General features: G+C 39.7%; 1 protein-coding gene across 9 annotated transcripts in view; it reads right to left on the reverse strand.

The window, feature by feature from the left end:
- The window catches only part of DNM3 (dynamin 3), a 624,166-nt gene that overhangs the window by 190,603 nt on the left and 420,053 nt on the right, over nucleotides 1-13,510 (reverse strand). The gene's annotated exons all lie outside the window — the stretch shown is intronic.

Raw genomic sequence — 13,510 nt, forward strand, 5'->3', positions numbered from 1 at the left:
TAAGCAAGGATTTCAACAGGCTGCCCTCACACAACCGCTCAAGGTATAGGGTATTGTTCGACTAGTAGTGTTGTCTTTATGTTTCATAGTAAAACACATTAAGAACAGAGATCCTACATGGGGAGTCTGTACCCAGTGACTCCCGTTGTTGATTTAACAGTTGGCACTCTTATTTATGATGTCAGCAATCACCTGAGGCTCTTGCCATGAGCTGTCTAGGCTATGGAAGCCCCTTGAGTTCACCAACTCTGAACTTGTTTAGTCAAGGCCATATCACAGTGGAGGCTCCTTCCTCCCTTCAGAGAAAGGCGCCTCCCTCCTTGATGGCCTGTTCCTTCTGCTGGGGTCTTGTTCACTAGGATCTTTCATTTAGGTTGTTTTTGCCACTGTGTCATGGCTTTCCATGCCTGTGAGACTCTCATGGGCCTTTTAGCCAGATCCGAATGCCCCAACGGTTGATTCTGAGGCCGGAGTGCTGTTTGGGGTGTTTGCCATTCTATGAGTCTGCTGTGTGTCCTGCTTCCCCCGCAGGATCATTCTCTCCCTTTGAATTCTATCCTTCATTATTTGCTTACACTGGTCTTTGCTCTTAGAAATGAATGGATATTAGCTAGAATGGATTCTTTTCTAAAAATTAACAATTCCTTAGGAAGAATGCGGGCATTGGAGAGGTGAGGTCTGCAAACAGAAACCAAGTGGCGTTAGTAAAATGTATTGGATGCCAAAGAATTATTGGAAACATTTACTTTTAGGGATTGACAGGGGCAATATTATCATATGTATAACTGCCTGAGAACCAGTGTAACAAGAGAAAGTCAAATAGCTTGGGAAGCCTAGTCAATACTTATTACCAGGGGCCTGTTAGCACAGCCTTGTTAAACAGTAGCCCTCTGTATGGTCACAGGCTACCTCTGTGGTGCTAGTCTTGAGAAATAGCATGTCTAGATTGCAGAGGAGGAGAGCATGGAGACTTAGACTTGACTTTCAATAAGTGATTGTTAATGCCTGCAAAAAATACATGCCCCATACAGATATGCTTGACTTAAATGTTTTGGCACCAAAGCATAGAGAACACTACCTTGAGAATTTATGGCTAGGCCCAGCAGTATAAAGCAGAATTCTGTGCTTCCAAGCCAGTTTGTGGGCATCTTGGTGTATTGCAGAGCAAATCATGGCTTTGCCACTTCTTACTCCAAAATTAGTCAGGGAAAAGTTGGGCAGAACACACTGTAATAGTGAAAAGGTGGCCCTCAATTTGACCATAAAAGATAGGTCAGAGTAAGATAGATGATGGAAAAAAACTGAAGGAAGCTGATTGGAGACCAAAATGACTGTCTTGCAGATAAGGTCTCCAATGAAAAAACAAGGATGAAAACAAAAACATAAAAGAAACCCAACATGAAAAAGCAAAGTACTCTAAGAAGATTCTAATGTTTCTTGAATAAAACTTAATAATATACAAACAATCACAAAGATATTCTAAATAATAAAGTATATAATGTAAGTCAATAAAGTATTATAGTTGAATCCAACTTGTTTAAAATACTTGTCAAACTATTTTAGGACATAAGATTCTAGATTTAATGAAAATCTATCCAATACATAATCAAATGAAAATGTTTGAGACCCAGGGAACATTTTTTTATTGGATGTTTTTCAATGCCCTAAATTTAAGCAGCTGGATTTTTTTAATGCATCATTCTATTCAACCTTTTGAAATGATGGATTTGCCTTTTAGTGGGAAATCTGCATTTCATTGTAAAGATGGAACACAATGTCCTTGGCTTGTTTCCTATAGAAGTACACTCCCTTTTGTACTGCATTCTTTAGCATATAGTAAAGACTGAAATCCACCAAGTTTAACTCAGATATTAAATACTGGCAAGATACACACAAATGCAGACAAGGGAACACAAGAAATGCAGTATTCATTTCCAAAGCTCTAAATGTCATTTACCCAAGGTTTTTAAGGACACATTGCTAAGTTATTTCATAATCAAAGACTGACAAAGTAGGAAGAGAGAGTATTCAGACTGATTTAATTAAAGTTACAAGTCAAATAAAGAATTAAATGAGAGCAGCAACTCCGAACAATGAAATACTATATCATGAATATTAAAAAAAAAACTCTGGTGCTTTGGGGAAAGAATGATATTCAACTAAAAGAATATCTTTAATATGAAATAGCTAAAATAAACAAGAGGGGTAGAGAAAGGATTTACATAATTACAATTTCCAAAGTAGAGTGAGTCTTAATTAAGCACCAGCTTAATTAAGAAACTTACTAAATAATATTTGACAGTTCAATTAAATGTCTAGTAACATGTTGTCCAATATGGTAGCCACCAGCCTCAGGCAGCTACTGAGTATTTGAAATGTAGCTAGTTAATTGGGATTTGTGTAAACATAAAGTATACAACAGATATCAAAGACTTAGTGTGAAAAAAGAATGTAAGCTGTATCTAATAATACTTTTATATTGGTTAGATGCTAAATAATGTTTTGAATATATCAAGATAAATAAACCATAGTTAAACATAATTTCACTTATTTATTTTTATAATTTTGAAGGTGGCTGCTTAAAATTTCAAATGACTATGTAGCTCACATTAAATTTCTATTGGCAGCCTTGAACCCTACGTACTTATCACCTCTTTCCTTCCTCCCATCTGTTCAATTTCCTTTCTGACTTCCCTGTTTCTGCTCTCAGGTGTATCTATCATTCTCTCTCTCACCCAAGCCCCCAGCCTAAAACTTCACTGTCCTTTCTGATGTATTATTTTCCTTCATCTCCTCTCTTAAACTAAGATTACACTGCATTGAGTTTGAAGCATGTACCATAGTTCCCTTGTTTTACATTTCCATCACACTATCCCAGATCCCTGGCATCTCATAAAAATGTGGTCATACATGGTATCCTATATGGTCTGCTTACCTTCCAATTCCTCTATCATCACCAGGAAGGGAAATTTTTAAAACCTGCTCTGTTGAACTCATTACGATCCTCCAAAACCTCCAATAGACTTCCATTGTTTATGAAAGAAAATCCACTAAAATCCTTAACGTGAAATTTTAAAACATTTAAAAAATTGGCCCAACTGTGATTTAATACCTCCTTTTCTCCTCCATTAGAAGTCTCTGTTCCGGAGCCAATGCTGTGGCATAGTGGGTAAACTGTCGCCAGCAGTGCCAGCATCCCATATGGGTGCTGGTTCCAGTCCCAGCTACTCCACTTCCAATCTAGCTCCCTGCTATGGCCTGGGAAAACAGTAGAAGATAGCCCAAGTCCTTGGGTCTCTGCAACCACGTGGGAGATCCAGAAGAAGCTCCTGGCTCCTGGCTTCGGATCTGTGCAGCTCTGGCCATCACAGCCAATTGAGGGGTGAACCAGCGGATGGAAGACCCCTCTCTCTCTCTCTGCCTTTCCTTCTCTCTCTGTGTAACTCTGACTTTCAAATAAATAAATAAATAAATCTTTAAAATAAAAGAAGAAATAGCTTTTCAATCACATACGTGTTTGCTGACAGTTTTTACCCAGCTTGAATTACCATTTTAACTCCTATCTCCCACAATAATGTTTAAGTCTTAGAGTCCAGCTCAAGTTCAACTTTCTGCACAAAAATTTTCCCAAGCCTTTCAACTCTCTGTCTCTCTGTCAGCTCTCTCTCTCCTTTCAATTCATATGATAGATATGTTTGTCGTATTCATTTTGAACTATATTTTATAAGATATGTCCTCATTTTGGAACTATATTACATTCAAAAATTTCTGTGGAATTTGCTCACTTGGAACTCAGAATGTCTAATCAATTCTATGGTTCAAGTAGGTTACATCTGAGAAAAATATCCAATAGTAAAGGGTATTTTTTGTACTAAACAAGAAATAAAATCTTTTAAATCTTTTTATCTCAACTAGATGCTTTGGAAGAAACACTTCAGAAAGGAACTTGTGTGTATTTTCAGAAGCTTCAGAGACTGATATCAATGACTCAACACCATTCTTTTCTCCACATTTAAACATAGCACATTTTCACTAATATTATTTGTATGAGAGGGATTTGGGATAACAGAGATTCTTTGTTCATAGGGAGGGGGGAACACGAAAGAGCTAGTGTTTCTTCCCTGCAGTAACTTGGCAAGAGTTAGAAGAAACAGGAGAAATAGGATGAGGTGGAAGTAACTCAGCAATGAGTAATAAAAGGCAAAGAAATAAAGGGGAGGGAGGTGGGAACTGTGAGGTGGCCACAGAATGTGTTCATTGACCTTAAAGGGAAACAAGAGTCAATGAATGATAGGATGAGAGACAGAAGTGGGGCAGCAAGTGACCAAGGATATCCGCTACCTGGCAGAGCACCATCGAGATGACTTGGCTTGTTCAAAGGAGCTAGGGTGGTTTTGAGCAGATGACTGGGTTTGTGGAAAAATAGCATCTGCAAATGCAAAGGACTGGGAAGCCTTTCTCATGTGATTTCCATACAGGGGGTTTCACAACCAGGGGAATATTTGAATGGCCTCTGTCTCATGACACATTTATTCATTTTTATTTGTGTACACATTTTCTTACTAAAAAGGTAACACAATCCTCAAAGGTAAGAACATTAGTCCTTCTTCATTTCTACACATTACAATGCTTAGCTTAAAAAAATTTACACAGCATATGCTATTCATATTTTTGAATTGGTTTGAGAATGTGATCAAAGTCAGGCATTGATTATGACATGTGATAGTCCCATATATTTGAGCATCAAATAAAAATTCTATAGAGTGCTGTTTGAGTAGTAGTTTTACCATTAATTTGCATAGTACAACACATTAAGGACAGAGATCTTACATGGGCAGTAGATGCACAGTGACTCTAGTTGTTGATTTAACAATTGACACTTTTATTTATGACATTACTAATCACCTGAGGCTCTTGTCATGAGCTGCCAAGGCTATGGAAGCCTCTTGAGTTCACCAACTCCAATCTTATTTAGACAAGGCCATAGTCAAAGTGGAAGTTCTCTCCTCCCTTCAGAGAAAGGTACCTCCTTCTCTGATAGCCCGTTCTTTCTGCTGGGATCTCACTCACAGAGATCTTTCATTTAGGTCATTTATACTTTGTGTATCTGTATGGGTGCAAACTACTGAAATCTTTACTTAATATATAATATATACTAAGTTGATCTTCTGTATATAAAGATAATTGAAAATGAATCTTGATGAAGAATGGGATAGGAGAGCGAAAGGGAGATGGGATGGTTGTGGGTAGGAGGGAGGTTATGGGGGGAAAAGCCACTATAATCCAAAACTTGTACTTTGGAAATTTATATGTATTAAATAAAAATTACAATAAAGAAGCTCCTGGCTTCTGATCGGTGCAGCTCTGGCCTTTTCAGCCATCTGGGGAGTGAACCAATGGATGGAAGACCTCTCTCTCTGTCTCTACCTCTCTCTGTAATTCTTTCAAATAAGTAAAATAAATCTTTAAAAAAAATTCTACAGGAAAAAACTGTATAAGATGCTTAATGAGTTGATCACCAAATTTACATTTCCATCACACTATCCCAGATCCCTGGCATCTCATAAAAATGTGGTCATACATGGTATCCTATATGGTCTGCTTACCTTCCAATTCCTCTATCATCACCAGGAAGGGAAATTTTTAAAACCTGCTCTGTTGAACTCATTATGATCCAAATTTGATCACCAAATCTTTACAAAGCTTAGATTTATTGTCACATTAATTTCTTTTTAAAATATTTATTTATTTGAAAGTCATAGTTACACAGGGTGAGAAGGAGATGCAGAGAGAAAGCAATAGGGGTCTTCCATCTGCTAATTCACTCCCCCAGCTGGCCTCAATGACCAGAGCTGCGCCAATCTGAAGCCAGGAGCCAGGAGCTTCCTCCGGGTCTCCCACATGGGTTCAGAGGCCCAAAGACTTGGGCCATCTTCCACTACTTTCCTAGGCCATAGCGGAGAGCTGGATTGGAAGTGGAGCAGCTGGGACACGAACTGGCATCCATATGGGATGCAGGCACTGCAGGTGGCGGCTTTACCCTCTACACCACAGTGCCAGCCCTTCACATTAATTTCTATCTCTGCCTTGGTTTTGTTTCTATTTTCTGGAAATGTCTTCTTTTCTGAAAGAAGGCACATACTTGCAGTCTTGAAATTTATGTCAAGTGCCACCAGCTCCACGAAGATCACTATGATTACAGCATACCACACACCTCTTTCCTCTACAACTTTTAAATTTTCCAAAATTTTTGTAATAGGCTATTTAGTATCCCAATTCTTACCCAAATGGTTCAGCTTGCCTCTTCAAGGTAGATTACAGGTTCCATGAGGGAAAGGAACATATCAAAATTCTTTTGTGTTTCTACCTAATCATTATTACACTGGTGTATACATAGTTGTTGCTTAACAAATATTTGATTGTTGGTGATGAATCACAAATAAAATTCTGGGGCTGGTGCTATGGCACAGCAGGTAAAGCCTCTTCCTGCAGTGTTGACATCCTATATGGGGGCCAGTTCGAGTCTCAGATGCTCTACTTCCAATCCAGCTCTCTGCTGTGGCCTGGGAAAGCAATAGAAGATGGCCCAAGTCCTTGGGCCCCAGCACCCACATGTGAGACTTGGAAAAAGTTCTTGGCTCCTGGCTTCAGACTGGCCCAACTCTGGCCATGTGGCCATTTGGGGAGTGAACCAGACCTCTCTCTCCGTCTTTGCCTCTCTGTAATGCTGCCTTTCAAATAAATAAATAAATAAATCTTTTATAAATAAATAAAAACAAAATTCCAATATGATAGGTCTACCCATTATATTAATGATAAATATTATCTATTCAGATATGATATAAAATTATTTTAATACTTCAAAGTTGATTCTACAATCACATAGTTTGTTACTAATCTAGATAAATATGCCTGATTTGCTTCATACAAACCTTACAACTTAAAATACCAATATATGATGATAATGCAACTTATATGTACTTTAAAATGAAACAAAAACAAAATCATGCAGACTCTGCTCTTATAAGACATAGACCGATGAAAAGTTTTAAAAATGGTATTGGGCCAGTGTTGTGACTCAGCGGGTTAAGTGGGTGCCAGCAACATGGGCATTCCATATGAGCGTGGGTTTGAGTCTCGGCTGCTCTATGCTGCCGAATCAAGCTCCCTGCTGATGTGCCTGGCAGAACAGCAGATGACCCAGGTGCTCGGGCCCCTGCCACCCACAAGGAGACTTGGATGAAATTCCAGGTTGCTGGCTTTTGGCCTATCCCAACTCCGGCTATTGTGGCCATTTGGGGAGTGAAACACAGAATGGAAAATCTCTGTCCGCCTCTTTCTCTTCCTTGCTCTCTCTCTGTAACTCTGCCTTTGAAATAAATCTTTTTTTTTTTTTTTTTTTTTTTTTGACAGGCAGAGTGGACAGTGAGAGAGAGAGACAGAGAGAAAGGTCTTCCTTTTGCCGTTGGTTCACCCTCCAATGGCCGCCACGGCTGGCGTGCTGCGGCCGGCGCACCACGCTGATCCGATGGCTGGAGCCAGGTGCTTCTCCTGGTCTCCCATGTGGTGCAGGGCCCAAGGACTTGGGCCATCCTCCACTGCACTCCCTGGCCAAAGCAGAGAGCTGGCCTGCAAGAGGGGCAACCAGGACAAAATCGGCGCCCCAACCGGGACTAGAACCCGGTATGCTGGCACCGCGAGGTGGAGGATTAGCCTAGTGAGCCACGGCGCCGGCCAATCTTTTTTAAAAAATCTTTATTTTTATTACACTTTAATTTGCTAATATATACAGAACTTCCTCCCTCCCTTCTCCTTCCTTTCTTTCCTTTTTTTCTTTTAATTATTTGCAATAATGTATTTTCAACTTACTTTATAATCACAGGTTCAATGTTATTCTAAACAAAGAGCTCTATAAGTAAAAGGCAGTTATATCACTATTCTGCAGGGGTTAGAGACAATAATCAATTCATAAGATGCCAGTTTACCACTATATACATTATTTTTTCGGTATTCTATATACTAGCTACAACCAATCAGAGAAAACATGACATCTGTCTTTTTGGGAAACAAATATTTTAAAAATGGCAGTGTACAAGAGAGCTGAAGTTATAAGAATCATAATAGAGATCCTTATATGAAAAAAACAATGATGGCACCAAATACAATTTTGAAATATGCAATAATGGCACCAAATTTATTTTTAAAAGTTGGCATTTATTATATTTCTTCACTGGCTTGTGCTAACATTTTACAAAGTTATGGCAATATTTTTCAAACTAATAAATAATCAATTAGAAACAGGTTCCATGACAAGCTAATGGAGAACATTCTATGTTGCTAAGAATAGCTGTGCTCATTAGAACAGAGATTCGTACTTCTGACCACTCTTCTCACACTCGTATAATAATATCCCACATGTATTCTCTACGATTGCATTTGCCATAGTATATATTCCTACCTTGTTAAATGTCTTTTTTTTCTCCTACTGGGGAACAGATTATGCATTTGTCCTCACTCTGCTGTACTATCCCACTAGCAATGAATAGAACACACCTATGACACAGCTGCACCAATAATATCCATAGATGACAGTTGGGACCACAATGCCAGCCAAAGAGTGACTGGATGACTTTGCTACCAAGAACTTGTTCCAAAGACATGGCAGTAGCACACAGACTTGTCTGAGTTGAAGATGCCTCATCTAGGAGTTTAAACTGCTTTTGCGTAATGCTGAAACTCATGAGATACTACGGGGGTATTCAACTACTTTAATTTGCTTGTTTTGTTGTTGTTGCTCAAGAGATAATGATTTTTTTCAATATTTTTTCTAACAACATTTTCTTTTTTTCTCTGGAGCATTGTGGCTAGGATCTTTGCAAGCACAGAAACTGGAGGCATTACCATGGGTTTCTGCGTGTGGGTGAGAGCCAAGAAAAATGTGATGTCCCATATATTAACCCAGCCTTTCATGCTTTGAGTAAGTGACATGAGAGTTATGTAAGTACACATATTCATCACATTTGCCACACAGCTTCAGAGTAAATCAAACTTGTTAGCATGGTCACTACACCCGCCACAGGATCCTGCTGCCTAGGAAAGTAAATGACTTAACTTTCGGCCTAGAACAAGTTTAATTGTATCTTGTCTTTGTCTACCTTCTTTCTTCCACTAGAAATACTTATTTTCCACTTTGCTCCTCTTTGCCTCAAAATCCCTGCAAAATATGACCCTATCTAGCTCAGATGCAATTCACGTTTTTTTTTTTTCTAAAAGTGTCATAGTATCATCTTTTTGTCTTCTTTTCTTTCTCCACCCCAATTATAGGCTTATTTTCCAAATAAGTTGGATCTCTTAAGGAAAAAAAATACTCTTACACAAAGTTTAATATGGTAAATAGATTAAAAAGTGGTGGGGCTGGTGTGGCACAGTAAGTTAAGCTTGAGAAACCAGCAGGTTCGAGTCCTGGCTGCCTTGTTTCCAATCCAGGTTCCTGAGAATATGCCTGAGAAAGCAGTGGATGATGGCCCAAGTATTTGAGACCCTGCCACTTATATGGGAGATCTGGATAGTGTTCCTGGCTTCGGGCTTCAGCCTGGCCCAGCCCTGTCTATTGCAGTTATTTGGGGGAGTGAATCAGTAGATGGAAGATCTCTCTTTGCCTCCTCTCCCCATCTCCATTATTTTTTCAAACAAATCTCTCTCTCTCTCTCTCTCTCTCTCTCTCAGTGGAATGCCTATGGTTCAAGAAGGAGTAAGACTCTGAGAAAACACGTTAAGACTCATTATCTTATTAATGGTAAATCGACTACTCAAACAGTACTCTATACTTTGTGTGCCTTTGTGGGTGCAGTCTGTTTAAATCTTTACTTAGTATATACTAAGTTGATCTTCTGTATATAAAGATAATTGAAAATGAATCATGATGAAGAATGGGATAGGAGAGGGAGTGGGAGATGGGATGGTTGCGGGTGCTCTGTTAGTGTCAGGACCCCATCTTGATCCCATTTTCTTAAATCCCGATGTTTTGTCTTGCCTGGTTAGGCATCCTACACCAAGCAGCTTCATCTAGTTCCCTGTGACTTCTAACTGAGCAAACACATCTCCCTGAATCATAAGTGAAATGCACAGAACCTTGCCAATTCAGACTACCCTTGTGAGCCCTGCCTACCTGATAGGGGCACTTTGATGCACTCACAAAGGACTTCCTGAAACCTGAGTGCTCTCGAGCCATCAGGAGCCCTTGTGGTGGCCAGGCACTGAAACATCCAAGTGTTTCACCTAAGTTTGTATATACTTGGACTTTCCAAGTACAAAATAAACTCATAAGAGGACAAGCAAATCCATTTTTATTACTACCTTTATTATTAATATTGATAATCTAGTCTTTCTATGTGTCTTGGTCCTCTGTTCCTCTATTACTGTGCCCTCAACTTGCTGTCAAACAGTCAACTCCCTGAGGGAAGAAACTGTTTCTTTATTAGTTTTGGTTGCATAGCAGATATTTGGCAAACATTTTTTGCATGAACACATGTACAGTTTCTTCATGGACCAGCTAAGGACTCAGAGATGATGAGTGACACAAAATAATTTGAGTATCAAAGAATAAAAAGAGAGCCTAAAATATTAAGAATACCAGAATACCAGTAACATATGTTGCTGAAAACTAAAATCTGGTGTTTATGGCTATCAAGAAAGCATAACTATAGAGACACACAAGTATAAAACTCCTAATATAAACTACATGTCTTTTTATTTACATTTTAATTCCCTACTTTAATCACAATTAGATTTTGAGTAGTAAATAGCATCTGTGAGCCAGTGGGTTGCTAGTGACTAGGAACTTCTAAGATTTTCTCTTGAGCACTAAAGAAACTATTTGCTGGGCTGTCCTGGTAGGCCCGAGCAAACGCCATGGCTTAAAGGCCATGGGCCTCATGGCTGTCTATGAGCTTTCTCAGGTCCTTCAGTGGAGAAGCACTAGGTACCTCTGAGAATCTAGGTGGAAGACACCCAGCCCTGCTCACCAGTGCCCAGCTGGGGACACGCTCTTCTCCTAGCTCCTGCCCTCTTTGCAAAGTTCAATTCCATTCCCACCTCCTCCAGGAAGCCTGTCTGGCCACAAGAGCCCACCGGAGGGCTCCCTCCTCCATTCTCACAGCATTCTTGGGCCATGTCATATGTTTTTTTACTTAGCATATATTGCCCTCTGTTTTCAGTTACAGCCAATATCCTCTAAATGTGGACCGCTCTTTCTGCTCCCCTGCTAAGAAACTGCTTTATAACTTGAAAGCAAGAACATCATGGATTTGGTTCTCTTAATCTATATATTAAGTCTTACATTTACAGAAATATTCGTATGTATTTGTACATAGAAGAGAGGTAATGCACAAGACTGATAATAATGGCAAGCATACTAAAGAATAAATTGAAAGAGCTTATGCTGGAGGATGGCTTGATCACATGTATATATCTCTTCTCCTTATACTAAACACCTATGATGATAGTAAAATAATAAAATATTAATCAATGAGGGCAACGTAAATGGGAGAGGAGAAAACTGTGGAAAATGTACTTTCTAAATAGAGAAAGCAGGCAGAGGAACATTCAATGACTTAGCACAAAGGAAGGGGCTTTTCCTCAGATACCTACAGAGGCAGAGAATAGAAAGGAGGCCACCCCATTTGGCTTTTGTCCTTGGAGGCACCTGGTGTATCACACAAGTGGGTTGTGTGGCTGAATGAAACTAGCAGAATCAGGTAGAAGCATGTTCAGAAGTACTCAGAACAATCGGTAACACAGGATCAACTTTTCAAACATAGCAGTCCATTTCTACATCAAGCAGAAGAAGGGAGATTTTCCCTCGGGGAAATTATACCAAAGAAATTTCTAACTCAGAGACACCAAGCAAAGTAGACAGCAATGGTAGGATAAAACCAAGAGGATGTTATGAAAGTCTTTTTGCTGACAGGGTGTCCCTCAGCCCCTTTCCTGCCGTGCCAGCAGCTGGTGGAGTTCCCTGCCCTATGCAGCAGGAGACTGCTCTTCTCTTGAGAATGCTTAGACTCAAAAAAAATGCCCTGTATTTCAATGAAAAATCCAGCTTGCCGACTGATCACCTTATGGGTAGGTTCTCTATTCCTCAAGCTCTTCAAACATAGATTTCCAAGTGGTCACTTGGTACAGGGTCTTAATAAATTAGAAGTGTGTTTAACTGGAGTGGATTCTGAGGATGGCCCATCCCAAAACACATTCCAATCTCCTTATGATATTTGGGTGCAATTCACAACTTTTTTTTTCCTTTCCAATTTTGCTCATGTAGTTAGGGCTTCAGATATGGTTTTAGCCAATTGGATGTATTCACACCAGACTTTGATCCAGAAGTGAGTCACATGGGAGACAGGCAGGGTATGTGGCAACCTCTTGTCTGGCCTGGATCATGGCAGAGATGGTATGGCTCAGGATCCAGAAGCTACATTACAATGATGGCTTCCCGACTCTGCAGCCTCCAGATGGGTGGAGGCAGAAGCTTCCTGGCTATCCCAGTTCTACAATTCAATTTTGGGAACCATTCCTGGAAACTCAACCTAGTTCTATAATCTTGCTCTTCCAATGGTTCCTGGAGTGATTTATCCCCCTTAATGAATTCTAAATACATAATATATTCAATGCAGCTGGAGTAGATTCTATTGTTGGCAATTAAGAATTTTAAATATAAGTAGCAATTTCTAGTCAATGGATATTATTATTACACCTTAGCAATAATAAGTTGCCCAAAAAGAAGAACAGTACTAACCAGCAACACTTTATAAATAATAAAAATTTACATGAAATAATTAGAATATATATGTGTTACACATCAGTACAGTTTTGAGTTTTCAGGACTTTTCATATGAGGTAAGAGTTTTTAATTAGGAAAACAATTAGGAACATAATAAGTAACATGCTTGGGAAATTTTAAATTGAAAATTCAAGGTATGGGTGAGACGGAGAGCATAACAGATAATAATATACTAGTTTGAGGATTAAATGACCTGTATGACATAGGTCTGAACCAGGATCCCCTCCTTACTCTTTATGATTTTGTTTCACATTTCCTTGAAGCCTGGGTTTTGATAACTGGGTCACAAGATAAAGACCCAGCTCATAATGGAACATCTGGGAGACCTTACCTCCTACACAATTCTGTGATTGCAGCATCATGGTTAAATTTGTGTTTCTTGGGGCTGGCGCTGTGGTGTAGCAGGTAAGGCCACCGCCTGCAGTGTCGGCATCCCATGTGGGCACCGGTTCGAGTCCTGGCTGCTCTATTTCCAATCCAGCTCTCTGCTGTGGCCTGTGAAAGCAGTGGAACATAGCCCAAGACCTTGAGCCCCTGCACCGAGTGGGAGACCCAGAGGAAGCTCCTGGCTCCTGGCTTTGGATGCGGCCATCTGGGGATTGAGCCAGCACATGGAGGACCTCTTTCTCTCTCTGCCTCTGCCTTTCTGTAAGTCGGCCTTCAAATAAATAA

Source organism: Oryctolagus cuniculus, chromosome 7 (assembly GCF_051225735.1).
Source record: "Oryctolagus cuniculus isolate XC-2025 breed Fujian yellow rabbit chromosome 7, ASM5122573v1, whole genome shotgun sequence".
Classification (NCBI taxonomy): Eukaryota; Metazoa; Chordata; class Mammalia; order Lagomorpha; family Leporidae; genus Oryctolagus; species Oryctolagus cuniculus.